Raw genomic sequence first — 27,390 nt, 5'->3', positions numbered from 1 at the left:
CTATACAGGGCCCTTTTATCTCGTTACTTTCCTGCTACAGAGCCTAAAATGCCTTTCAACTGTTTGTTTTTGTCACTGTCTTTTAGAAATCAGGTCTATTGAGGTACGTATAGTAAAATTTACCCATTTTTAGGTTTACAGTTCTGAGTTTCAGAAAACACAGTCATTTAACTATCACCACGTAAATACATGGAAAATTCTCATCAACCCATATGTCTCTATGTGCATCTTTGCAGCCAATCCCTCCATCCATCCTTATTCCCATAACCACTAATTTAATTTCTCTCCCTTTTCCAGAAAGTTAGGTAACTGGACTCTGGAATACACAGACTTTTGTGTTCTTCTTTCATATAGTACAATGCTTTTGAGATTCGTACATGTTGTGGCATGTATCAGTAGTTTGTTCCTTTCATTGGTAATATTGCTCCATTCTGTAAATGTACTACAATTTAATCATCCATTCAGTAGTTGATAGAAATTTAGGTTTATCCTGCTTTGTTAGCTATTTTGAGTAAATCTGCTATGAGCATTTTCATATAAGTCTTTGTAGATATATGCTATTATTTCTTTTGGATAAATACATAGGAATGAGGTGGCTGGATCATAAGTTGTTTAAATTTATTAGAAACTACTAAACTGTTTTCCAAAGGGGCTATACTTTTTTCCTTTCCCAACAGCAATGTATATGGTTTAGTTGCTCTGAAACATCATCAGGTATTGTCAGGAATCTTTGCTTTGTTTTGAACATTCTAAAAAATGTGTATGGCTATTTTATTGTGAGTTTAATATTAATTTCTCTAAAGAATAATTATATTGGATATCTTGAAGTGTCTGTTTAAAACTTCTCAAATTTTCTTTGGGTTGTTTGTTTTATTATTATTGAGCTGTAAGAGTTATTTATATATTCTGGATACAAGTCCTTTATCAGACATGTGTTCTGAAAATATTTCTGTCTGTCTGTGGCTTGCCTGTTTATTTCCTTAACAGTGTCATTCGAATAGTAGAGGTTTAGAATGATAAAGTCAAATTTATTAAATTTATTTTTGTTGTCTATGTTTTTTGTGTCTTTTCTAAGAAATCTTTGCCTAACACAGATCACATTAAGTTTCCCCAGAAGTTTTCTGGGTTTTGGCTTAATATTTAGAACTAGGATCCATTTGGAGTCAGCTTTTAAATATGGTACAGAGTATAAGTTAAAGGTCATTTTTATGCATGTGGTGGCCCAATTGTTACAGCATTCTGTGCTGAACATATCCTTTCATCATTAAATATTTAGTCACCTTTGTAGAAAATCTGTTGATCATATGTATTTTGGATCTCTTTCTAGACTCTATGTTGTTTCATTGATCTGTCACGTTTTCCTGATTATTGTAGCTTTCCAGTAAGTCTTGGAAGCAGGTAATGTAAGTCTTCCAATGTTGTTCTTTTTCAAAATTATGTTGGCTATTTTAGACAGTATAGCTCAATATAAAACAGGGCCTTTAAAAATTGAAAACCATTTTTAAGGACGATTTCAATCACCCTTTTTTGTAAATAAATCTAAATCAATGATTGAAAATCATCATGAGATCTATTTAGAAAAGGGATAATTATCCCAATGACTTCTCCATTTAACAGTCCAATTTGGCCTGTTCTTAAACCTAGAAAGGTTGAATGGAACCTCATGATGGCTTATCTCAGCTTTAATTCTTGGTCCCACCCATTAAACCCCATTTATTAATTTCATATTATTGCTGTAACAAATTACCACAAATTTACAGGCTTTAAATACCCAAGTCTATTATATTACAACTCTGTAGATCAGAAGCCTGACTTGGGTTATTAGGTTAATATCAAGGTGTTGAGAGAACTGTTTCTTTCTAAAATCTCTAGGGAAGAATTTGTTTTCTTGCTCTTCCCAGCCTCTAGAAGCTGTCCACATTACTTGGCTTGTAACCCTTTTACATCTTAAAAGCTGGCAACCGCCAGTTGTGTTTTTCTCATGTCACAACATTACTCTGATGCTGACTTTCCTTCTACTTCCCTCTTCTACATTTAAGGGCCTTGTATATTTATTTGGCTCACTGGATAATCCAGAATAATTGCCCTGATTTAAGATCACTGAAATATGGAATTTGTATTCCATGTGAAATATTAGTTCTTTTTTGCCATCTAATATTTTCTCTCTATATATATTGATATAGAATGTATTTATGTATTAATATATAAATATATTTAATATAATATACTTATATGTTACATATATAATAATATAATATGTATATTCATAGGTTTTGGGTGTTAGGACATGACATCTTTCTGAGACCTTAGTTTGCCTACCACAGTCATGATGTATTTTCCTTAGTATATATTGCTAGGTTCTGCTTGTTAATATTTCCTTAAGGCTTTCCACATTTTTTCTCCTGAGGGACTTTTTTCTGTACTTTTCTTGACTTGTGACGCCCTTGTCCAGTTCTGATATCAGGTGGTGTATTGGTGCAATGTGCTGGACAGTGTTTCTTAGGCTTATCTTTTCTGGAAGAGTTTGTTTGTAATTGATATTATTTTTTCATTAAATGCTTGGAAGAATTTGCCACCAAAGACACATGTGACTGAAGTTTTTTTTTGTTGTTTCTGTTTGTTTGGATGCTTCTAACTATGGATTTAATTTCTGTAATAGCTATAGGACAATTTAGGTTGTTGATTTTTTTTTTTTTTTGAGTGAGCAATAGTAGTCCCTTTCAAGGAATTTTTCTATGTCATCTATGTGATCAAATTTATTGGCATAAATTGTTCAAAATAGCCTGTTATTATATTTTTTAATTTCTGTAAGATCTGTAGTAATGCCCTTCCTTCCTTTCTAACATTGATAATTTGTGTCTTCCTTTTTCCTTCTTGATCCATCTGGCTTGAGGTTCATACGTTTTATTGTTCTTGTCTAACAACCAGGCTTTGGTTTCATTAATTTTTATTGATTTTCTGTTTTCACTGCCATTGATATGTGCTCTTTGTATTTTCTTACCTTCTTGGGGCTTTAGGATCTAATTTTGCTCTTTTATTCTAGTTTCTTAATCTAGATGTTTGGATAATTGATTTAAAAGCTTTCTTCTTTTCTTATATACGCTTTCTCTTATAAAAAAAAAATCTTTCTCTAAGCATGTTTTATGTGTGTCCCACATGTTTTGATATGATGTTTTTATTTTCATTAAATTCAACATGTGATAATTTCATTTGTAACAACTTCTTTGATCTGTCTTTTTAGAATAGTGTTATTTACTTTTCACCTAATTATATATTTTCTAGAATATCATTTCAGGTTTAATTCTGTTGTAGTAAGAAAATACTTTCTATGACTTCAATTATTTTAAATGAATTGTGTCTCTTACGGCTCAGAAAATAGGCCATTTTTGTTGCAAGCACCACGTGCACCTGACACCAATACATATTGTATTGTTGGCTGGAGTGTTCTATAAATGTCAGTTATGTCAACTTTGTTGACAGTGCTGTATAGATCTTCTATATTCTTATTTATTTTTGTCTACTTCTTCTATTACTAAATGAAAGATAAATGCTGAAGTCTCCAACTGTAGTAGTGTATTCATCTTTGTTTCCTTTTAGTTCTAACAGTTTTTGCTTCATGTATTTTAAAATTCTATTGATAGGTACATACACATTTAAAATTATATTGTTTTCTTAACAAATTGAATTATATATCATTGTGTAACATATCTATTCAGCTCTGGTGGTAATATTACTTACTCTGAAGTGTTCTTGGTGTGATATTAATTAATATAACCATTCTATCTTTCTTTTGGATAAGACTTACATGGTATATCTTGTTTTTATTTTATTTTTCATCTATTGATGTTTCTTCTAAACAGTGTACAGTTGAGTCTTGCCTTTATAGCCAATCTCACAAGATTGAACTGTTCTGTAGGTGCTCAGATCATTTACATTTAGTTGAATTATTGATATTGTTTTACTTACAACTATACCTTGATTGTTACTTTTGTTCATCTGATCTGTTCTTTGGTCATTTTTAGTTTCTTGTTTTCTTTGGAATAAATTGGGTAATCTTTATGATTCCAATTTATTTCCTCTATTGACTTATTTATGCCTTTTTTGAAACTATGTTTATACAGTTTTATACAGCATTATACAATATATAATTACAATATATATTATACAATATATAGTATAAACACAGTATTATACAATATATAATTACACCAAATTATATTTTTCTATAAAATTACATATTTTATATATTTCTATACTATTATATATGTACTTATATATCACAATATATAGTATATAATATATACTATATTATATATTATAATGTGTTATATATAATATATTAATCAACATATTATATAATATATAATAGTATATAAATATATATTCATATATTAATTAATATATATTAATCACATAAATTAATATATTAATCATATAAAATATAATACAAAAATATATGATATCCATATTTATATACATTATATATTATATATTTATTGTATACTAATTTATATATTATACTATATAGTTCACAACATATAAATGTATATTATTTAAAATGTTATATTGAAACATATAATATGTTATATTATATAAATATGTAAAATATATAATTGTATATAAAATATATAATTTGGTGTAATAATATAAATGTATATAATTATATTATTATAAACATAAATATATTATATTATTATATAATGTAATGTACATAATATATATTATATATTGTATATAATATTATGTACAATACTATCTATATTATATATCATATTATCTATATTATATATCATTGTATATCATATACAATATAGTATATAATATACACTATATATATCATATGTACATAGTACAATATGGTATATAATATGGTATAATTTATATTACATAGTATATACTATATAACATATAGTATATAGTATATGCAACTATATATGTATATATAAATGTATATATAATAGTATATATCATATACTATATACTATATACTATAATATACACCATATTATGTAATATATTATGTAATATACATTATATAATCTATAATAAATAGTATATATTATAATGCATAGATATCATAGAGTATACAATAGTTTATATTATATAATACATACTATATACTATATTATATACTATATAATATATACCATACAATGCACAGTGTATGCTATATAAGATATTACATATAATATATACATAATAAAATATAATATGTACAATATAATATGTAAATTTGTGCTATATAAAATATAAAATATGTACTAGAATATAGAATTATATATAATATATACTATCTAATATATATAATATTTGCTATATGATACATAACATATATTATATATTATATACTATATTGTGTTATATTATAGTATATATTATATAATATAGCATATATCATATAATTATAAGATAATATAATTATATTATAGTATATACTATATAATACATACTGTATAATATATAATATATAACTATATGATAGTATATATTATATAATATATACTGTATAATATATTATGTAATTATATAATATATACTTATATATAAATATATGCTATATATTGTATACTATATATAATATAATACATAATATATTATATAATACACTATATAGTTGCTATATTATGTTACATATATTATGTCTCTTTGGCTTATCTTTTCTGGAAGAGTTTGTTATATATTATATATTACATCATATAATATTGTGTATATTATATATTATTTATTGTGTATTATATAGTACATATTGTATTTTATTATACTATATTATATATAATAATACAATATAATATATATATAATAGACTATAACATGTATAATTATATTATACTATATGTAATTATATATTTTTATATACAATTAGAAATATACATTTAATGAAAGCTTGCCTTCAAATGATATTATGCAACTTCATATATAGTGTAAGAACCTTACACCAATATGATTACAATTTCTTCTTCACATCTATTGTGCTATTGTCGCCATACATTTTGCTTATACATCTTACAAACCTCACCATACATTGTTACTATTTTTATCTTGAAACTGTATGTTATCTTTTATAGAGATTAAAATATTGAAAGAATGCCTTTGAATAGTTTTATTTTTACCGTTCCTGCCAGTTTTCCTTTCTTTCTATAGATTCAAGTTTCCATCTGGTGTCATATATTTGGTGCCTTAATTACTTCCTTTAACATTTCTCATAGCACTGGCTTGCTAGAAGTAAATAATCTCAGTTTTTGTTTGAGAAATTCTTCATTTTCCCTTCATTTTTGAAAGATATTTTCAGTAGGTTTAGATTTCTGGTTTGACATGTTTTTCCTTCAATTTTAAGGATGTCACTCAATTGTTTTCTGGATTGCATAGTTTCTGATTCAAAATCAACTGTGACTCTGATTTTGTTCTTCTGTGTTTACTGTCTTTTTACCATTAATATTTTTGTTTTATAGTTGGTTTTCCATCTTTATGGTGGTGTGTGCGAGTGTATCTGTTTGTGTTTATTCACAATTTGTTTCTCTGAGCTTCTTAACATGAGTTTATAGACTTTCATTATTTTTGGAAAATTCTGTCATTATGTTTTCAAATAATTCTTCTGTCCATTTTTTTCTGCCTTCCATTTCTGACACTTGAATTACTTGCATTTTTGTCAACTGCATATTGTCTTACAGCTTTTTGATACTTATTCTTTTTACTTTTCTTTCTTTTGCATTGTAGTTTAGATAATTGATAATGACTTATCCTGAAGTTTACTATTCTTTCTTTGACTATATCCATTTATTAATGACTCTATCAAAACCATTCTTCATCTGTGTAATTTTATTACAGCATTTCTTTCTTATTATGGGGCTTTAAAATTTTCTAGCATTTTCCATTTCACTTTTTCATATTGTTTTGATTGCTATGCTAAAATTTCCCATCTGTTCATACATGCATTTCCATATTTTCTGCTATATCAGTTATATTAATTATAGATATTTTAAAGTCTCTAATCATTCCAATGTTTGTATTATCTCTAAATCAGGTTTGATTGATTGCTTTATTTTCTGACATTTGCTTATTTTTTATTGCCTTTGTGTTTTCATCTTATTTTTTATTTTCTACAATGTGTCTAGAAGAACAGTAGAGACTAAGGTAAATAGTAGCTGTGCCTGGAAATGGCATTCGCTCTTCCTCTATAAGGCTTTTTAATTATGAAATTAAATCAATCACTCAGGAGTTGAGCAAGCCTTATGATTTGTACTGTCATTACCATCAGTGCACCACAGGTTTTAAATTCTCCTAGTGGACTGCTGCTGCTACCATATGCTTGGAATTAAAATTGTGTATCTAGAGAGTTTTTCTCAGTGATTCTACTTCCCTTTCAGCTTTCAGCTGCTCTTGCACGCCTGGGCCACAGAGGGGACTCTCTCTCCATGTTCTTGTCCTTCCTCCAATAGTAAAATGCTTTTGCTTGTTATTTGATGCTCACTGCTCACAGGGAAGTGGCACGTTCTCTGTTGCTATGGTCCAGTCTCAATCTCTGGCAGGCCCTGCACATATGAGCCTCAGAAATGAGGCTTAGTAGTGTTCCTCACAGTGACAATGAAACTCTGCTTTATATCATGTCGTTGTTCTGACCAGGAATTTCCTGTCCCTCTTCCAGTAGTAGAACACCTGTGTTTGGTATAGTTGTAGGATCCTGTGCCCAAGAACGTTCTCTGCCCCTTTTCTGGAGAGAGGGTTTTGCTTATATTCTTTCCCCAGGAAGGATTTTTCCTGAGTCCTCGGTGCAAGAGAGTTTATACTCTCCCTCAGAGGGTTCATACCCTTCCCTCAGAGGCAGACACTTTTTGGTTCTACTCTTCCCCAGAAGTAATAGATTTTTGACTGTGTCATGGAAGTAGGGGAGTTCCTGTTTTACCCCTACGATCTTAAGGCTTTTGCTTCATAGGAGAGAAGAGTCTGAGAACGCTGACAGGGAAGCCCTTCCCCCAGCTGTCATCATGAACACCCAGTGTATGCATATGGAAAATTGCATGTGTGTGAATGCAAACTCCCTTTGTGTCAGGAACAACCAGCAATTGTAAATTGACACATTATTTCACACTCTTCCCTAACCAGTATCTTATGTTGAAATGAAGGCGGTCTTTGCATTACTCCCATACATGGCTTCAAACCTGCCTCTGTATTTCCTTATGCTGTCCCTCTTGCATGGAAAGCCCTCTTCCTTTTTATATAAATTTCCTAATCTTTCCTAGTCAAGCTCAACTTTTATTTCCTGCTTGGTAATTCCAGCCAACTTTAATTTCTTCCTTGTTGATATCTCTTATTATTTTTAGTCTATCATTGCCTCCAATTTACAAATGGACATTTAAATGTGTACAATTTAGTGCTTTGTTACACTGTATTATATTGTTATCTTATTGTTTTGCAAGACCTAGCCAGCTATACAATAGGTTCCCATTGTCCTAGCAATAAAATATAGTTCGAAAAAAATGTATTAACCTCCTCTTGTGTCACGTTGACTGCAATAACCAAACAAACACAGATATTCCAGCTTCTTTTGATTAGTGTTTGTATGGCATTAGCCCATTAGCAGATTAGTTTGGCAAATTAGCTCTGAAAGGCAGTGTAATATTGCAGAAAGAGCATTCACATTTAAAGTCCAATGGCTCTGAATTGCAATTTTGGCTCCCCCATTTATTAGCTGTGTGACTTATGGCAAGTATGTAACTTCTCCTGTAGATTAAATGAGATAATATTGTCTACTGGGCATAGCGAAGATGGTCTAGGATGAAGAGATATAAAATGAGTTATGTTTGCTGTGGACAAGAGAGGACAAAATTCTGGAATGTAGAAAAGGGTAAAGCCAAAATAGGACTTTACTCATGTGTGTGTGTGTGTGTGTGTGTGTGTGTGTCTGTGTCTGTGTGTGTGTGTGTGTGTGGTGGAGTGTGTGGGGCAGTGGCAGCAAAGGGTAGGACAGCAAGGAATGTAGTGGTGTAATTTTAAAAGTATTGCAGCAGAATGATAAATATCTAGGTTCAAAACCTACCTCTGGCACTAATTAGCTTTGTGGATCTTAGGCATGTCATTACATCTTATGGAACTTCAATTTCTATACCATTAAAACGAAGATGGTCATTAAATCTACTTGCATAATTTTAGAGCGCTGTCTCAAAAACCAAAAGAAGTAATTGCGACAAGTTATAAACTATAAAAAGTTCCAGAAAAAGGTATGGGATTTGTAACGATGGCGACCTAAAGAGGGAAACAAACAAGTTCCCCACACTTCCAGCCCTGTTCTTGGCAAAAACAATGTAAGTCAAGTTGCTACCAGATCAATTCCCATTCAGAGCAGGGCTTGGGACTGTGATCACAGCTATGATTTAGGACCTCAGTTTTCTGATACTGCTTTAATCACTATCTCAGATCTAGTGCAGCCTCAAGGAAGTTAGATGTGAAGCTGATTGTTATGCTCTGAATGTTTGTGACTCTCCAAAACTCATATATTAAACCTAATATCCACTGTGACAGTATTAAGATGTGGTGCCTCATGTATACCTATGTAACAAACCCTCATGATCTGCACATATACCCCAGAACTTAAAGTTTAATAATAATTAAAATAAGTTTAAAATATTGCAAGCATTACTAAAATATGACATAGAAACACAAAGTGAGCACATACTGTTGGAAAAAATAATGCTGATAGATTTTCTCCAAGGATGTAGGGTTGCCAAAAACGTTCAATTTGCAAAATTGCAGTATCTGAAAAGTACGATGAAATAAAGCATAATAGAACAAGGCATGCATATGTATACTTACATACTTACTTTTGCAAAGGGTCTCTTAAAATGTTTCACCTATTTTTTGTTGGTTTCTTTGCCTTATTATCAAGTTATTGTTTATATATTCCAGATAGAAGTTGTTTATAAGCTGTATAATTTTCAAGTAGTTTTCTTTCACACTTTGTTGTTCACTTTCTTAGGGTTTGATTTTTTTTCTTCTTGTTCTCACTGCTTACAGTAAAATTTTACATAATTGATCTTAGACCTTTCTTCTTTTTGAAGGTAAATATTGATGGCTGTAAATTCTCCTCTAAATTCTGTTTTAGCAGAATCTCACAAATTTTGACATGTTGTACTGTCATTATTAATTTGTAATTTAACTTTATTATGATCAGAGGACATATTTTGCATGATTTCAGTTATTTTAAATTTATTGAGACTTTAACAAAATAGGTTATATCTTTTAGAATGGTTTTTTTATTACTATTTTATTGCATTTTAGGTTTTGGGGTACATGTGAAGAACATGAAAGATTGTTCCATAGGTTTTAGATTTATAGAAAAATTGAGATGATAACATAGAGTTCTCATATACTCTGTATCCTGTTTCCTCTCTTTATTAACATTGCACATTAGTATGATTGTTGTATATCATTGTACTTCATATCATTAGTATGATATGTAGTATAGTTGTTGCAATTAATAAATCAACACTGACATATTATTAACTAAGGTGTGCAGTTTATTAAAAAAAAAAAAGGTGGTACCTTTGGGAGGTGATTATGTCATGAGGACTCTACCCTCATAAATGGGATTAGTGCCCTTATAAAAAAAAAGGCTTGAGGGAGCTTGTTCACCCTTTGCCCTTCAACGACGTTAGTATGCAGCAAAAATGTGCCATCTTTGAAGCAGTGAGCATGGCCTCACCAAACACTAACCATGCTGGCATCTTGATCCTGAACTTCTCAGCCTCTGTAATCAATAAATAATGTTGTTTACAAATTACCCAATCCAAAGTACTTTTGTTATAGCAGCCAGAACAGACTAAGACGTTGCTTCAACAGGAGCAGGACTTGCGTAAGGATTTGGAAAATGCCAATTCAAAAGTGAAAGCTGGTTCAGAAAAATTTTGAGTTGGGACAAAATATCCTGTGGACAATGGAGTGTGGTGTGGGGATAATAGTTTGCTCTTCAATAACATAGTGAAAGAGAAAAATATGGTTTGTGGGGGTATTTGCCTATTTCCAGCTCTGAGTTTTACTTTATTCCAGAGAATGGTGACTGTCAAGTAAACATGCTAGTATTCCTCAAACTCCAGCTGCCAAGGATGGGCAATAAATTGTATTGTGAATTTGTACAACAGCTTCTGTTTTTAAGTGATCACATTAGGGAAAACTTCATTGGCTGGGGCAAGTAGATGGGAGTAGTGGGATGCTACCACTTTGGGAGCATTCCGTTTGTTTAATTAGCCCAGAAACTCGGACTAGAGTCTGAAAGTATATTTGTGTTGTGTGTACGTGTAATCATTTGTATGTTTTTATCTGTGCCTATTCATGGATTTACATCTGTATGATAGTAGGCTTCTGCCTGGTTGTTTTTGTTACCTTTAGTATGTGTCTCAATCTGTATGTGTGTCCTGTTAACATTTGAGTTTGTGTCTGTAGGTACATACTTATCAGGGTTCTGAGATTGTTTTAAGACTTTGGTAATTTATGGACTCTTTCTTATAGGATAAACTTGTGAACAAAAGGAGGTGCTTGTTCAGTCTCAGAAAATTACAGGCTAGACTGGAATTTGCTCTGATATTTCAAGGCCACCCCCTCAATCAATGCCTCCTTTCTATTCCCACCCCAACAACTCCTGCTATGTTCTGATTGCTCCCAAACCCTACTCAGATCATTTTCCCACAGAGATAGGGTTCTGTTGAGGAATGATTGAGACCATTCCACACCTTTCCTTTGAATGAGTGGAAGATGAGGTGTCACCAGAGCAGAGGGCTTTGTTTCTCATCCCTGCTCCCCTTCTGCTATTAAAGAATTGCAGTTCTGGCCTCAATTCTTTTATGTTCACCCATCTGGGGGTCTGCTTTTCATCCTTTTAGGCAAATTTCAGAATGGGGCTCAGGGACTGAACTTTTTGGAGAAAGGCCTGCCTCCTTCAGAGAAAGTCTGTGGTTAGGTTGGTGCAAAAGTAATTGTGGTTTTTGCCATTGAAAGTAATGAGATCTAATAATGAGAAATTGAACTAGTCAGCAATGTTTGTTGGCTGTCTTAGAAACTCAGCCCTACTCCTGTGTTCCAGTGAGAGGGCAGGGGTACTTCCTTGGGCAGGCCTCTGATTCATTTATTCAACAAATATTTGTGGAATTCCTATTCTGCGTAGCTCCAGCTCTAGGAGTAGAATTCTTCTTTGCCAGACTCTTCCTTTTGACAGGATCCTTTGGGAGACAATGGCTAGGAGTGACTTGTGGTAGAAATTGCAAACCAGGCTATGAGGGAGACCAGCAAACTTAAAGACCCTACAGGAAAGGTAGAACGCTGTGCAGTTCCTTAATCCCCAAAGACAAGACTGTCTGGAGGTCATGGTTCCACTTTTGTTTCTGCTGTTGATTCCAAGTTGGCTACCCCATGATTGGTGAAACCTGTGGATTCTACCTTCCCTTTCTTCACTTTCTTTTTTCTATACTTCAACGCCATTTTCTGAAACTACTCAGGAGCAGCAGTACTTGAACCACAAGGTGCTTCTGTGGACGGCAGCCACCCAGAGTCTGAATCCTGCCCTTCGCTTCTGTTAATGCAGGGTTGAAAATGGCTTTTTCTGAGCCATCTCCTTAAGAGTCAGAAACATACACACTTGGGAGAGAGGACACCTTGGTTGTGGTTGAATCCTTGCTGCAGAGCCAGAAAAATGTCCCTTTTCTAGCTATTGAAGAGTTACATGTGAACAATCTTTAAGGCCCCTTCTACTCTGACATTCTATGATTACTTTTAAAAATGATTACTTCAAACCACTTCAATCTGCATTATCAAGTGCTAGGGACAACGTGGAATAGATGTACTCTCTGAGAACTAAAGTTCTTGTCATTTACTTATAGCTTTGAAAAGGAAAGGAGTTGACATTTATTAAGTGTACTATGAGCCAGGCACTCTCTTATGTTGTCCATTATTTCAATAATAATTCATAACCTGAAGAAATTTGGGGAGGATAAAGTGAGTGTTTATGTGAAGCAGAGTACAATGCCTGGCAGGAAGTCTGCACTCAGTAAATGTCATTCTCTGGGCTCCTCCTTCAGCTCCTCTTCCCCAACTCCCACCATTCAAAAAGATAAAGAAACAGATGCTCAGAGGGATTACGTAGCTGCCCAAAGTTACCCAGATTTTCAGCTCCAGGGACCATGTGTATCTGTTATATTACACTGCCTCTGCTGTGTGAAGTCTGTAATTACTGCCCCTGTGGACCTGCTCCAAGCAGGGCTTCCTTGGAAGCCTCCTACTTTCTGGCCCAGTTCCTCTTTGAGATCCAGGCCTGTGTTTGGGAAGTGGTCACCTGGAGATCTCAGGTGAAGCACACATTTCCCTTTGTAGTATTATCACTGGTCCCGCAGAGCGTGAACCCTCCAGGTAGACATCGTTAACTTCAGACTCTCATTCTTGCCCAACCGTTCCTTAGGGCAGTTCTCTGCTTACTCAGGCAAGGATTCTCTGGAACCTCTGCCCTCCAACTCTGTTCCCCTGACACAGATATGGGAAGATGACCATATGGGGGAAGAGCCAAGGGGCCATTTTCAAATAATAGAAAAGGTAAGTTTGCTTGCTCAGGACTGAATTCAGAAAATTATATCCGTGGCTGGCAGAATATTGAGCACTGGAGCAAGAAGGTAGGGTATGGAAGTAGCTACAAGCAGAGATGAGAATAAACACTGACCCTAGCGAAGGAAGGAAGAAGGTAGGTTGGCGCTTGCCTACTGAGTTATTTTCATTGGCCTACATGTTAGTAGGGTTGAATAGGGGAAGTTGCTGAGCCAAATGACAGAAGACTGATCTTTTTCTTTTTTTAAGCCTACAGCACCCTGTAGTCCCAGTCGGTCTCCCATCCAATACTAACCAGGCCCGACCCTGCTTAGCTTCTGAGATCAGACAAGATCAGGTGCCTTCAGGGTGGGATGGCCGTAGACCAGGGGCAACTTCATGACTTAAAGATAATCTTCTTATGAAATCAATAAGTCGATTTGTTCTACAGTAGGCTTTCCTTTATTTAGCAGAAGGTGCCACGGAGTTATATTTTTAATAGTAAAGGTGATTTTGCATGGATTATGTCTCACTGTGGTCTGGTACCTAGTGTGCATAGAATAATCCTGGGTTTAGAATGGCATCAGGGTATCTTTTGTATGAGATTAGGCAGGTGGTTCAGAAATTCTGTTTCCTGGTAGCTAGACTTGATGGTCCCTTCCTTCTCCAGGGTTATCATCATTTTTTAGCTCTCTTTCTCCTCCTCCCCTCAGCCGCACTCTCCCCCCTTCCTCCTTACACAGGATACTTTCTCTCCTGGGCTGCAGAGGGCAGTCCACCTAACAGAACCCTAGTGCTGGGGACCACCAATCTGGGCCTCCTATGATGATCCAAAATATATTGCTTTGCATACAGAAAAACGTAATTTGTCTTCTAGAAGTAGCACAATATTCTGGAAAGAGTGCAGGCTTTGAAGACAGACAAACATAATTTTCAGTCCAGATTCTGCCATTTCCTGGCTCTATGTTGCTGAACACATCAGTTGAACCTCCTTGAACTCCATTTTCTTCATCTGCAAAATTGGGATTATCCTGGTTCTCATCTGCTAGAGGTGTTGTGAAGATTTACCGAGACAATTTACGGAAAGAATTTAGCTCAGTGTTTGGCACAGAGTATATGCTGAAGGCATGGTTGTTGAATGAATGAATGAGTGCATATTGGTGTTATTCTTTCCTTTCCTCCCTATGATGAAGTGCTGTTAAAAGGCTTCTGCTATCCTTTAATTAAGTGGTAAGAGCATGGATATAGAATTCAGTCAACTCATGGTCTGCTGTGTGATCTTAGTTAGTAGTTAAAAAATTCTCTGACCCTCAGTCTCTTTATGCATGAAGTCTGGATAACAAGGCCAAGTATGCAGGGCTGTTGTAAAGATTAAAGGAAATAATGTATGTGATAGCACAAGACCTAGAATGATTGATTGATTCCGTGGTGAGTGATTGATAATGCTAGGTCTTTTATACTGCCTTCTCCTAGGCACTTTCATGTATGTGGGCTCATTTAGTTCTCATAACAACCATGTGAAATACGTATTATTATCATAATGAGATAATGTATGTGGAAGGCATCCAGTACAATATGATGCAGGTGGTCAGTAAGTGTTTGTTTCTTTCCCTTTCTTTTTCTTCATTAAGCCAATTATTATCATGCCAACAATCATGCTTTTGCATGAACTATGTAAATATTTTAAAGAATGAGGTGCTAATCTTATATTGTTATCAATTTACAAAGCAGTCTGGACTTCTGACTTATAAACAAAAGTATGTTGGTTTTAATAAGATCACAAAAGATCACAGACTTTATAGGTATAAATTGCTACCCTACTTCCTGCCTTATTATAGTGAGTTATGAATAGATAAATTTGATATTTCAGAATGTAGCAGTCATTAAGAAAGCATTTTCATATAAATTATAGTTTTACATATTAATGCCGTGCTTTCCTTAGCATCTGAAAGTACTGTTCTTTACTTACCATGAGAAGGAGAAAACTTTGGATCTGTATTTGTAGAACTGGGGATTAGATAGGGTTGAGTTCTTTTGAGTTGAAACTGATCTCTTACCTCGTTTCATACCTTACCCTCTATTATCGTCTATGTTGTGTATTAGAATATGATTTAGAGAGGGCCAAAGAATGGGTAATATTTTTGGGACAGAGAGCTTTATGGTGAAGTGAAATCTCATCTGATCTATGAACAAGTTACTTCACATCCCTTTTCCTCAGTTTCATCACCTGCAAAATAAATAGAATATTAACATTTACCTGATGAGGTTGCTTTGAGGATTAAATAGATAAGTTATGAATAAAGAAGTTAATCCATCTAAAGTCTTTATCATAAAGTTCACTGTGTAGTGAAGACTCAATAAATGTTAACAGCTGGCACTGCTATAGCCACCCCCACCACCACTACTACCACTACAATGATAATGATATGACTGTTATCTTCAAACACTACAGAATGGTTAAGGAATTGGATATTCTGTCTCATGAAGTATTTCTGTTCTCTGAAGGGTGGGCTGAGACCTTTCTTAATTTCAACTCCCTTTTAAAAATCCTTCCAAAGGCTCTGTGTCCATATTGCTTGAGTTACCATGGAAAGTCTGGGATCAATGTTGGTTCTTGACACACTAAGGCTCTTTGGGGGTCATAGGTGGATCATTCGTACCTTTGTTACCATTGTCCAAAACTTCAGCTGTAGAAGATGTAGGAAACTGGGCTGAATGTTATTTGAATGCAGAAAAGCCCTTGAAAATTTTTGTAATTTGAATTGTGATAGTTTCTATTTTAATTTTTCCTTATTCTCACCAAGTGAACTTTCTTCATTTTGTTGAGTCTCAGCTGATCAGAATTTTACAAGAAACTTAAATAAACAAGACGGTTATATAGGTTTTATCTAGGTATCATGCATATTCCAGGAAGTAGGGAGAAGAGAGTACAAATAGGTTTATTGAATTATCTTTTTGGAAAAAAACTGATCAGTTGTTTGGCTGCTCTGAAGACTAAATTAATACAGGTAAATCTCCTAAGTGGCATATCGATGGCTCAGGTGGGAACAGTGGACCTGGATGTGTAGTCTGGAAATTTTCAATAAGTTACAGACCAGTGTGTGAGCATGACTTTACTAACAATGAAAGTGGGAGATAATGAAAGCCATGAAATGATGAGTGGTTCAGATCATCTGTGTGAATGCAGAGGGCTAGACACTAGTGGTCTCTGTGGTTTCTTCTACCTCCAGGACCTTAGGATTCTAGAATGCCTTACTCTAGTACCAATCTTTCTTTAGATGGTTTTCTTAGAAACATCCACCTTCCTTCTTCTTTCCGTGCCTTATATTCTTTATATTCTTCCTTCCCAAAATATTTTATTGAATGCACACTAAATGCCTAAGCACTGTTCTAGGCATTGGAGCACAAAATAATCAAGACAAATGCTCCTCAACTCTCGTGGGCTTGGCAATTTCTAATATTCTTGGATGCCCCTAGTCTGATGGTAGGAAAAAGATGGCTCTTCGGTCATGGTTTAACTTTATCTTGTATATATGCAATTTCTTATAAGTGAGTTTCCCCCCCCACCTCTTTTCTTTGACTTGCAGGTTTTGAAATCTTGGTCAAAAGAAAAATCTTTTAGAATACAAATGATCAGGTTGAGATGACATAAAAGTGAGGCTGAGGTGCCTCTGACACAGCCTCATAGCTTTAGCAGCTCAAGGTCTCTTCTGCTTGCTACGCTCACTTGGATTATAGGGAGGGTGTGAGGTGTGTATAATTAAAATAAGCCATCAAGCAAACAACCAAGCAGGATCACAAGGAAAAACAAAATTCAAACCAAACTGAAAGACAAAAAGAAAATAAACATACAAAATTCCTCTTTCCAGTGGGCCCCACAGAGGTTTCTTTCTTTGTCTTTGAAGGGCTCAGTCCATTTTTCTTTTAATCATCTGATTTGATATTGAGGCTGCAGCATTAACACCTGGTGATTAAATAAATGGTCAATCCATTAGCTTTGTCCAAAAGGCAACTTAGGACCAGGCTGTCTGATCCCCACCAGCCCCTTCCCCTGCAAAAACAAACAAACAAAAACAAAAAAAGAAGAGAAAAGCTTCATCTTGTCATCAGTTGCTGACACTGGCTCCCAAAAGGGAAGGGAAGGTAGTTGTGAAATACCCTCCTAGAAGAATAGAGGAACAAAGTCAGGTGTTCTGTCGGTGTAGACTGGAAGCAAGTCTCAGCATGCTGGGACTCAAGGCATGCTGGTGCCATGGGCAGGAGTTGGTAACTCCAGGCTGTTGTGCTTAAGAAAAAGAAAATTTATGGTAACGTTTCATCCTCTTATTCATGAGTACATCAAAACAGTATTAAGCACTGACTAGAATTGGGAAAAAAAGAGTAAACCCAAGCATCTTCTTTCACTTTTCTGGACTCAACAAACATCATTTCCATATGTTAACAACCTCCAAAGGGGACCATAGCCATCAGTCAAGTAAACAATAATGTGGAGAACAGAAATGTAAGTCCACTGATCTCATGCTTTTCCTGTTCTTTAAGATCTTCCCAACTGACCAACTGTTTTTTTTTTTTTTTTTCTCTCTCTCTTTTTTTAGCCCAGAGAAGAGAAAACCTAGATGTAGGGGTAGAATGGGACCACAATATCACTCTTCAATTATCTGAAAGGCTACGTGTGGAAAAAGAGTTAGATCTATGTTATATAAAATCAACGAGAAGACCAGGGATGAATAAGCAGAAATTAGAGAAATTCTGACTTTCGTTTATTTCTAATAATCAGAGCGCATCAAATGGGGAACATGTGGTCTTGGCAGCTGATAATGAGAACAATAATAATAGTGATGGTTGTTATTTTTTATGTGTTTTGTATAGTACTTTAACTTTTAAAAATATTGTGTCTCATTTAATTCTCAATGCTCATTTTGTACATCAGTCAAGGTAGATATCATTCTCCAGTTTTAGAGATGATGAAACTGTGTCTCAGAGAGGTTAAGAATGTCACTTCAGGTCACACAGCTAATATGAGATAAGCTGGAATTCAAATCAATACCTGTTGATTGGTTCTGAGGGAGCGATTGAGGAAAGATTCCCTTCCTTGGCTTGCTTCAAAGTGTAAAGACACTGCCTTCACATAGGAAGAATCAAATGGCAGCTCAGACTTCCAGTGAAGCAAGAAACATTTACCAGGCCACAGGCCAGTGTAGAACTGTGCTCTGCAAGCCAATCTGGATGAAAGTGAACTATTTTATTTATTGCCATTTCTATTTTAAGGTTGTGTTCTCTGATTTCAATGTAAAAATGTAGGTCTGGGCTGGTGGAGGGCATCATGTATACCATTCTCTGTCCTTCACAGCTACAGTCACGCTGTCTCCTGTGTACACTGATGTATGCTTGTGTGCACATATCAAATTCCTTTCCCAGGCCTCCAAACACAAACTGGTCTCACAATTTGCCTAAGACAGGGAAGGTTGCAAAAAGAAGCATATTTTACCATTTCTGAATAAAAACAAACAACAGAATTAATTCATTTGTTTGACTTGCCCATTTTCCCAGTAGTTTTCTCAGCATGGGGAAGACAAATTCCTCACACGGGAAGACTGTATGTGTGTGTGAGTATGTGTATGAGACCCACCCTATAGCAAGCACTGTTTTAAAACTTGCCCTTTTCTCTTAAAATGTTTTTCAAAATTCTGCGTGATAATTATGGATTGTATCTGGAGGCCCACTCGCTAAAAGCAGGTTGAGTCATAAGCAGGTTGTAAGAGTCCAGGAGACCTGCGGTGATGACTAAGAGAGTCATTATTTGATGAAAAGGGAAAAAAAATAGGTATTGGTTTGAATGGAAGGCTGGGGGAGCATGAAGAACTTCTTGAGCAGGGGAAAAAAAATACCCACTTGGAAGCTGGCTGGCAGGGTGAGTGGGGACCGGAGAAAACCGGTCTTGTGCGGTAAGACTTGCTGCTGCATTTTAATCACATCTCCATGTGACTGGTTTTTTTTCTTCCTCTTTTTGTTTTTCCATCAAGAAAGAAAGGACACAGAGAGAATTCAGCAGTAACCTAGCTCTTTAAACTTTGTGCTATACTCTGCCCTCTTGCACAATTTAAAATTGACACCTAGAATTTGTATCATAAATTCAAGTAGATGCAAATATAGTATATTCTCTGTCACCCTGTAAATACTGAGATTAAAATTAAACTCTTACATGACTCTTTTAACTTCTTCAGTGGATTCTAAGTACTATAGTATTCTGATATCCATTGTCACCCATTAAAATACTAATGCACAAGGTCTCTAACAGTTGGATATTTAACACCATTACCTTTCCTTCTTAAACTCACATTTCCATTCACTTGTCCCTCAGAGTTTCATCCTAACATCTTTCACATTTTTATATGTAAAAGTCTTTATCTTGCTCATCTGATTATGTATCTCAATAAAAATATGTATATAAAATGAAATTTTAGACCAAATTTTTCTGTGACCAGAAGTCTCCAAAGTGTTAAAATAAATAAGTAAATAAATAAAAAAGTGTTACACAGCCTGAATGTGACAGAGTAGTAATTAGAATCCAGGACTATGCTCTGACTTCCAGATCTCATGCACTCAGCTCTGCTCTACTCTGGGACCTCAGAGAAGAAAGCAAGTACAGCCATGCTAAGATTCAAGATGTCTGATAGGTAGTCCTTTCTCTTATAAAGTAGGAGGAAGGGAATTGTGAAAGGAGAGGAGAGAAGAGAAGAACCAGAATGACTACCTAAACTCGAGCAAATATTGCCATATTTCCCCTGGTGGGGCAGCGGGGAGGCAAAATCACTGTCAGCTGAGGACCACTGATCTTGGGCTATGCATACCCTAGTTTGAACATTGATTACTTATCTATCTTATTAGGAACAGGAAGAAGGACCAAATCAGTCAAATGTATTCTTTGCACTTTATTCAGGAAAAGGGCAAAATCTGGTTTTTTGTTTAAATTCTCTTTCCAGGCCAAGTGCAGTAGCTCATGCCTGTAATCCCAGCACTTTGGGAGGCCGAGGTGTGTGGATCACCTGAGGTCAGGAGTTTGAGTCCAGCCTGGCCAACTTGGCGAAACCCTGTCTCTACTAAAAATACAAAAATGAGCTGGGTGTGGTAGTGTGTGCCTGTAGTCCCAGCTACTCGAGAGGCTGAGGCAGGAGAAATGCTTAATCCTGGGAGGCGGTAGTTGCAGTGAGCCTAGATTGTGCCATTGCACTCCAGCATGGGCAACAGAGTGAGACTCTGTCTCAAAAAAAATTAATTAATTAATTAATTAATTAATTCTCTTTGCACATGAGTGGAGAGAGGTGGGTCATTGAAATCATCTCAAAGGTTTTTGGACCTGATGAAATATTGAAACTCAAGGGAGCTAAAATTAGATTTACACATGCCAGGGGAAGGGAAGAATGGAGAAGAGGAATGAAGTCACAAACAACAAAAATCATAATGAAAGCTGCCATTTACTTTGTGTCGATTGTTCTGCTCAGTGCTTTACATGGAGAATCTTGTTGAATCATCATAATAAGACTAAAAACTTTCAGTGACTTAGATAAAATAGAAATATATTTATTTCCATGAAAGGGTCAGGTAGGCTGTTCAGGGTTATTGTGGCCTCCAGGCTGATTCTGTGCTGTTGCTCTGCAATTTTGAATCCCCAGCTTCTATCACATGGTCCTAGAAGGCAACTCTGGTTTCTGCTATCAGATCTGCATTCCAGCCGGTTGAAAAGATGAAAAGGGGAAGGTGAGAATATATGCTTTTCTTCTAAGGGCACAATCTAAAAGTTACAAACCTCATTCCATTTATACCCTATAGGCTTGACCACCTTGTAAAAGTAATGTGGACCTTAGCCAGGCAGCTGTGTATCCAGCTACAGGGGCAGGTAAGCTACACACGGAGGTCCCACAACCTCTTTCTAGTAAATGAAATTTTAATGGAACATAGCCACTTCAATTCTATGTATCATCTACGCTGCTTTCTCAAAACAATGGCATTCTTGAATAGTTGTGACAAAGACTAGGTCACAATGGTCCACAGAGCTTAAAATATTACTCTCTGGTCTTTAAGAAAAAGTTTGCCAATCTCTTAGAGAGAAGAAGAAGGGAATAGATGTTCAGAGACACCTAAGGGGCCCTGTCAAGATTCTTCTTTAACAAATGAGGAAACAGAGGCACATAGAGGTCCCATAAATGGCCCCAAGGTAACATATGGATAAGCGGCAGAGCTGAGATCTGAATGTGGTTCTGCTTGGCTCCAAAGGCAAAGCACTGTTCACTACATCATACTGCGTCACTAATTCATATAGCAAATATTTGTTATGTCTATTCTGTACCAGGCAATGTTCTAGGTGCTGAGGATTCAGTGGTGAATAAGAGAGGAAATCTGTGCTCTCATGAAGCCTTCATTAAAGGAAACAGACCATAGAAATAATTAAGTAAAATACATTATACCTCAGAGGTGATACGTGTTATAAATAAAAATGTATCAGGAAAGAAGGGAAGACAGTGACAGAGTGGGGTAGGGATTCATTTTTTTTATTGCATTTTAGGTTTTGGGGTACATGTGAAGAACATGCAAGATTGTTGCATAGTGGGTAATTACGGCCTCAGTATTAGAGAAACCAAGGAGAATGAGTCTGAGCCAAAGCTCTTGAGGAGGAGGCAGGAGCCTGTGTTAAGAGCACCCAGTAAAAACCCAGAGTTTCCCCTCGAAAGAGAAGTTGAACCAAAGGTCAGGAGCTGTACAGGAACTGGAGCCAAAAGAACAAAGAGAGCAGTGTGGGTACCCGTGACTTGGTGTGTGGTGTGGACACTGTGGTAATTGGTACAAAGTGGGTGTGTAGGAAGAAAGCTTGCATGAAGGTCCACAATTACACAGAAGAGTTTGCCTTTAACACTTTTAGACAGAATCCTAAAGATTCTTTGCATACAAAGAAAACATGCATGCACAGACATGTATAGGTATAATACCTGTATAATACATTATACAGGTAAATACAATGATAGCAGGCAGTAAGTCAGTGCGACTGATGGAAAAGATCATGACTATGGAACTGTGAATCTCAGCTCCGCTGCATTCTCATTTGATGACTTTAGGCAACTTGTTGGTACTGTTTTTAGTCACAATTTATTGAATGTTTTCTATGTGGCGGGCACTTTATATACATGATCTCATATTTACATAACTCTTTAGACAGACGCTAGCGATATCTTCAATTATCTTTAAGTTAAATTAAGTGGTAAAATTAAGTGGTGATAGGTGGCAGTCAAAAAGTAATGAGAAATGTACAATTTTAGTCCTGTCCACTTATATTTCTTTATTTTATTAAGTACAGTGATTAAAAATCTTGGTTACTGCTTCTGTGGGTTTGTTTTTATTAAAAATTTTTTATTTTGTAAGCAAGAATATTTAATGCTTATCTAGTGCTTACCATGTGTCAGCCACCATTCTAATTACTTTACGTGTACTTCTCAAAACAAAACTGTGAGATGAGAAAACAGAGGCACAGAGAGGTTAAACAACTTACCCAAGGTCACACAGCCAGTAAACACAGAGACTGAGATTTGACCCCAGGTAGTCTGGCTCTGGAGTTCGTGTATTTAATCATTACAATACATTGCCTTACAAAAGAGACCAATAACCATATTGAATCAGAAAACATGCTACCTTGTCTTTCACTGCTGCTGATGCATGTGGAAAGCCTGGTTATTTGTACTTTGTGATCCAACCCAGGGTCACTATCTCTTTAGTGTCAGCACATCTGAAATACAGATTAAGTCCCATGGAGTGAATATTCCACTTCTAGAACACTAACCTGGGAAACCCAAATATAAAAAGTGATAGCAAAGATGACAGTGTGTGTGCTCTTTGTAAGTGTGACTACCTATAAATGTGTGTTGCGTGTGTGTTTTTAGATGTGTACATGTGAGTCTAACCACTAGTTTTAGATGTCAGTTGCTAGCCTTTCTCCCCAGGAGCCTAAAATCCAACTTTTTATGGGGCAAGATTTAGAAATAAGAAACTCTTGTTTTGTTTCAGGACATACACCTGGTTTTCCAAAATCTACTTTCTCTCTAGAGACCACTGTTCTGCTTCCTCGGGCATGTAACTGCCAAACAAGCATGGATGCCACAGTAACATCAATGAAATGATTCTCTGCTCCAGTCCTAGCATATCAGCTCTCATTTCATGCTCTGATCAAGAAGGCCAAACGTAATTTGCTATCTGGCTTACCTCTTCTTTGAATTGTCAGCATTTAGTAAGCATTTTCTGTGGAAATTTCTCCTGTCCAAAATGGCATAGAAGATTCCAAACATGGGCTCTACATGTCTCCTTTGATTGTGAATTTTGGGGCCTCAACTTGTTACCAGTATGATTGTAATCTAGATGGTTACTTTAGGGATGAGGTTAGATTTTTCACTGAGCCATTCCTTCTCCCATTTACTCTCCTCATTCCTATTCTACACTCTGACCAGATGACAGGTTCAGCTGACTTCTAGAAACAGTTTTCTGAGGAATAATTTAACTGGCTCTGATGAGGACCAATCCCCAAGAAAAGCCGTCATCAGCACAGTGTTCTAATCCCTAATAGAACTAGACTACGTGGAAAATCTAAGTGGTAGAGTGAGCTGACATATTAGTATGAAGAAGCTGACACTTACCAGGAACTAATGACTTCTGTGGGGCCAGAAAATACCACTACGGTGGTGACCGAGTTTATCATACTGGGGTTTGGAGACCTCAAGGAATTAAGTCCCTTGTTCTTTCTGGTGTTTGGGGTTATCTATGTAGCCATATTTTCTGGGAATCTTCGCCTGATGGTCCCGGTGAGCACTCAATGGAGACGTCACACTCCAGTGTTTTTTTGGTGAAACTCTCATGCCTGGAGATCTGTTATACAACCAACATTGTGCCCAGGATGCTGGTGGACCTGTTGATGGAAAATAGAGTGATGTCTATGGTAGGTTGTATTTTCAGGTCTACTTATTTGAGGTCTTGGGCAGCACTCAATGTTATCTACTGGCAATGATGTCATATGACTGGTACCTGGCTATCCGTCAGCCCATGCGTTATTCAAAACTAATGCATGGAACCATGTGTGTGGGGCTAATAAGTGGCTCATGAACAGTGGAAACTGCACACCAGGCTGCTATGGTATCCAACTTGATCTTCTACGGTGACCAGGTGTCCCCAAACTACGGCCCGCGGGTCGCATGCGGCCCCCTGAGGCCATTTATCCAGTCCCCCGCCGCACTTCAGGAAGGGGCACCTCTTTCACTGGTGGTCAGTGAGAGGAGCACAGTATGTGGCGGCCCTCCAGCGGTCTGAGGGACGGTGAACTGGCCCCCTGTGTAAAAAGTTTGGGGACGCCTGACCATGACAATGAGGTTAAACATTTATTCTGTGGCTTGAAACCTCTGCAGAAGCTCTCCTGCTCAGATCCCTATCTGGTCAACTCGGTCTGCAAGGGTCTAACAGCTCTGTTGGCCCTAGCTTCCTTTGGACTAACCCTAACCTCCTTCTGGAGGATTTTTTCAATGGTCTTGCATATACCTTCCATGACTAGTAGGTAGAAGACATTCTGCACTTGCTCCTTTTCTCTAGTGATTGTGATCTTGTTCTATGGGATCTTGATCCTGGTCTATGCTGTGCTCTTGACAGCTTTCAACAAAACCTTCTCCTTGCTCTACACCATTGCTGCTCCCACATGTAATCCCCTTATCTATAGCCTCAAACACGAAGATGTCAAGGAGTCTGTGAGGAAGCTGAGGATTTGATCCTACAATGATGAGGTTCATACAACTGACAAAAAGGATGGCAATCTGGAGGTCAAGGCAACGTTTTCATTCTCAAGAAATTTCCGATCAGATTAGGAAAACACAGGATAGATTATAATTTTTATAACCCCAAATACTGGATAATTGCCAAATATTCTGATTTTTTAAAATATATATTTTATTGCATTTTAAGTTTTGGGGTACATGTGAAGAACATGCAGGATTGTTGCATAGGTACATATATGGCGGTGTGGTTTGCTGCCTTCATCCTTATCCCCTTTATCTGGCATTTCTCCGCATGTTATCCCTCCCCAACTCCCCACACCCCACTGTCCCTCTCCTAGTTCCCCCCACAGACCCCAGTATGTGATGCTCCCCTCTCTGTGTCCATGTGTTCTCATTGTTCAACACCTGCCTATCAGTGAGAACATGTGGTGTTTGATTTTCTGTTCTTGTGTCAGTTTGCTGAGAATGATGGTTTCCAGGACTTAGAAATAGAAATTCCATTTGACCAAATATTCTGATTTTAGGGGAAGAGTTGGTACTAGTCTCCTTGAAATAATGTAGTTTTTCTTGAGCATATTTACATTGCAAGAGGGGAGAAGTACTTTTCAGTTGATGGGAGAGAAACCATTCTGGGGTAGATAATAAATAATTGCCGCGCACAATCCCCAAAAGACGTGATCTGGGACATAAGGATTGGCACGTATACTTTAGTTGTGTTCAGTTTCCTTTTTTAAAAAAAAAAAGTAAATCAGACTTGGAGGTCCTAGAAGTGGAGGAGGAGTGCTAACTGTGTTACCCTCATAAGAGAGGAGAGCTCCCTAAATAAATAGTCCGTATTTATTTCCTTCACTGCCTAGACTACAGTTCTGGCTATGAGGCTATGATAACAATACTGCACTTCTACTTGACCTGAGATTAAAAAGATAAAAATTGAATCTAATAGAACATATGGAAACCTGCTAGCAGGCTAGTTTTGGATAAATGTGCATTAAGCACTTACAGCAATTTGTTAGACATGTGGCTTGCCTCAAGGCACTTTTTTCAAGATTGCAGGGTTTTTTCTAGCATTTACAGCTACCCACTGCATTTTCATTTACTTCTTTCTGTTCCCCTACTGGGTCCTTTTTCTGCTGTGTACCTGATTTTACCTCACTGGCCTCACTTGTACTTCTGTTTCTTATTTTCCTATTACCAGCTACCTAACATTATCAACTGATATATTCAAGCTGCACTCCAAGAAAGAGTAAAAGCAAAAAGATTCTGCTCTGAAAAGGAGATAATACCCTTATTCATGTATTCAAGCAAAAATACTTATTGAGAGTCTAATGTTATTCAGTGATGCTAGATGCTAGGAAGAGAATAGTGAACAACATAGAAACAGCTTCCAACTTCAAAAATGGTACAATCTGGTGGCCTTGGTGTTCCAATTGCTCAGAATTTACATTTTTACATTGTTTACATAATATGTAGATCTTGAAAGAATCACTTCTAAAGAGAATCTCTGCATGTCAAATCCTAATATTGTTATTTACTTTAATTTTAAGAGTAACTATAATAGTTAACGTGAAACAACCTTATGTAAAGACCTAATAAATCTTTTAGTAGAACATATAAACAAAAGGAAATGCTCAGAATGCCCCTTGTTGAGCTAAACTCAGCCTGTTTTGTCCTTTAAGATTCAACTCCAGGCCGAACGCAGTGGCTCACACCTGTAGTCCCAGCACTTTGGGAGGCCGAGGTAGGCAGATCACGATGTCAAGAGATCGAGACCATCCTGGCCAACATGGTGAAACCCCGTCTCTACTAAAAATGCAATAATTAGCTGGGCGTGGTGGCGTGTGCTTGTAGTTCCAGCTACTCGGGAGGCTGAGGCAGGAGAATTGCTTGAACCCGGGAGGCAGAGGTTGCAGTGAGCTGATACCGTGCCACTGCCCTTCAGCCTGGCGCCGGGTGACGAATTGAGACTCTGTCTCAAAAGAAAAAAAAATTCAACTCCAGTTCTACCTTCTCTTGGAACCTTCCATGACTATCCTAC

At 36.2% G+C, this 27,390-nt stretch overlaps 1 pseudogene; it reads right to left on the bottom strand.

Annotated features, from left to right (window-relative positions):
* Positions 1 to 13,825: 13,825 nt before the first annotated feature.
* Positions 13,826 to 13,943, bottom strand: LOC120361976 (5S ribosomal RNA; annotated as a pseudogene).
* Positions 13,944 to 27,390: the final 13,447 nt, after the last annotated feature.

Source organism: Saimiri boliviensis, chromosome X (genome assembly GCF_048565385.1).
Source record: "Saimiri boliviensis isolate mSaiBol1 chromosome X, mSaiBol1.pri, whole genome shotgun sequence".
NCBI lineage: Eukaryota > Metazoa > Chordata > Mammalia > Primates > Cebidae > Saimiri > Saimiri boliviensis.
This window is presented reverse-complemented; position numbering and strand designations above follow the sequence as displayed.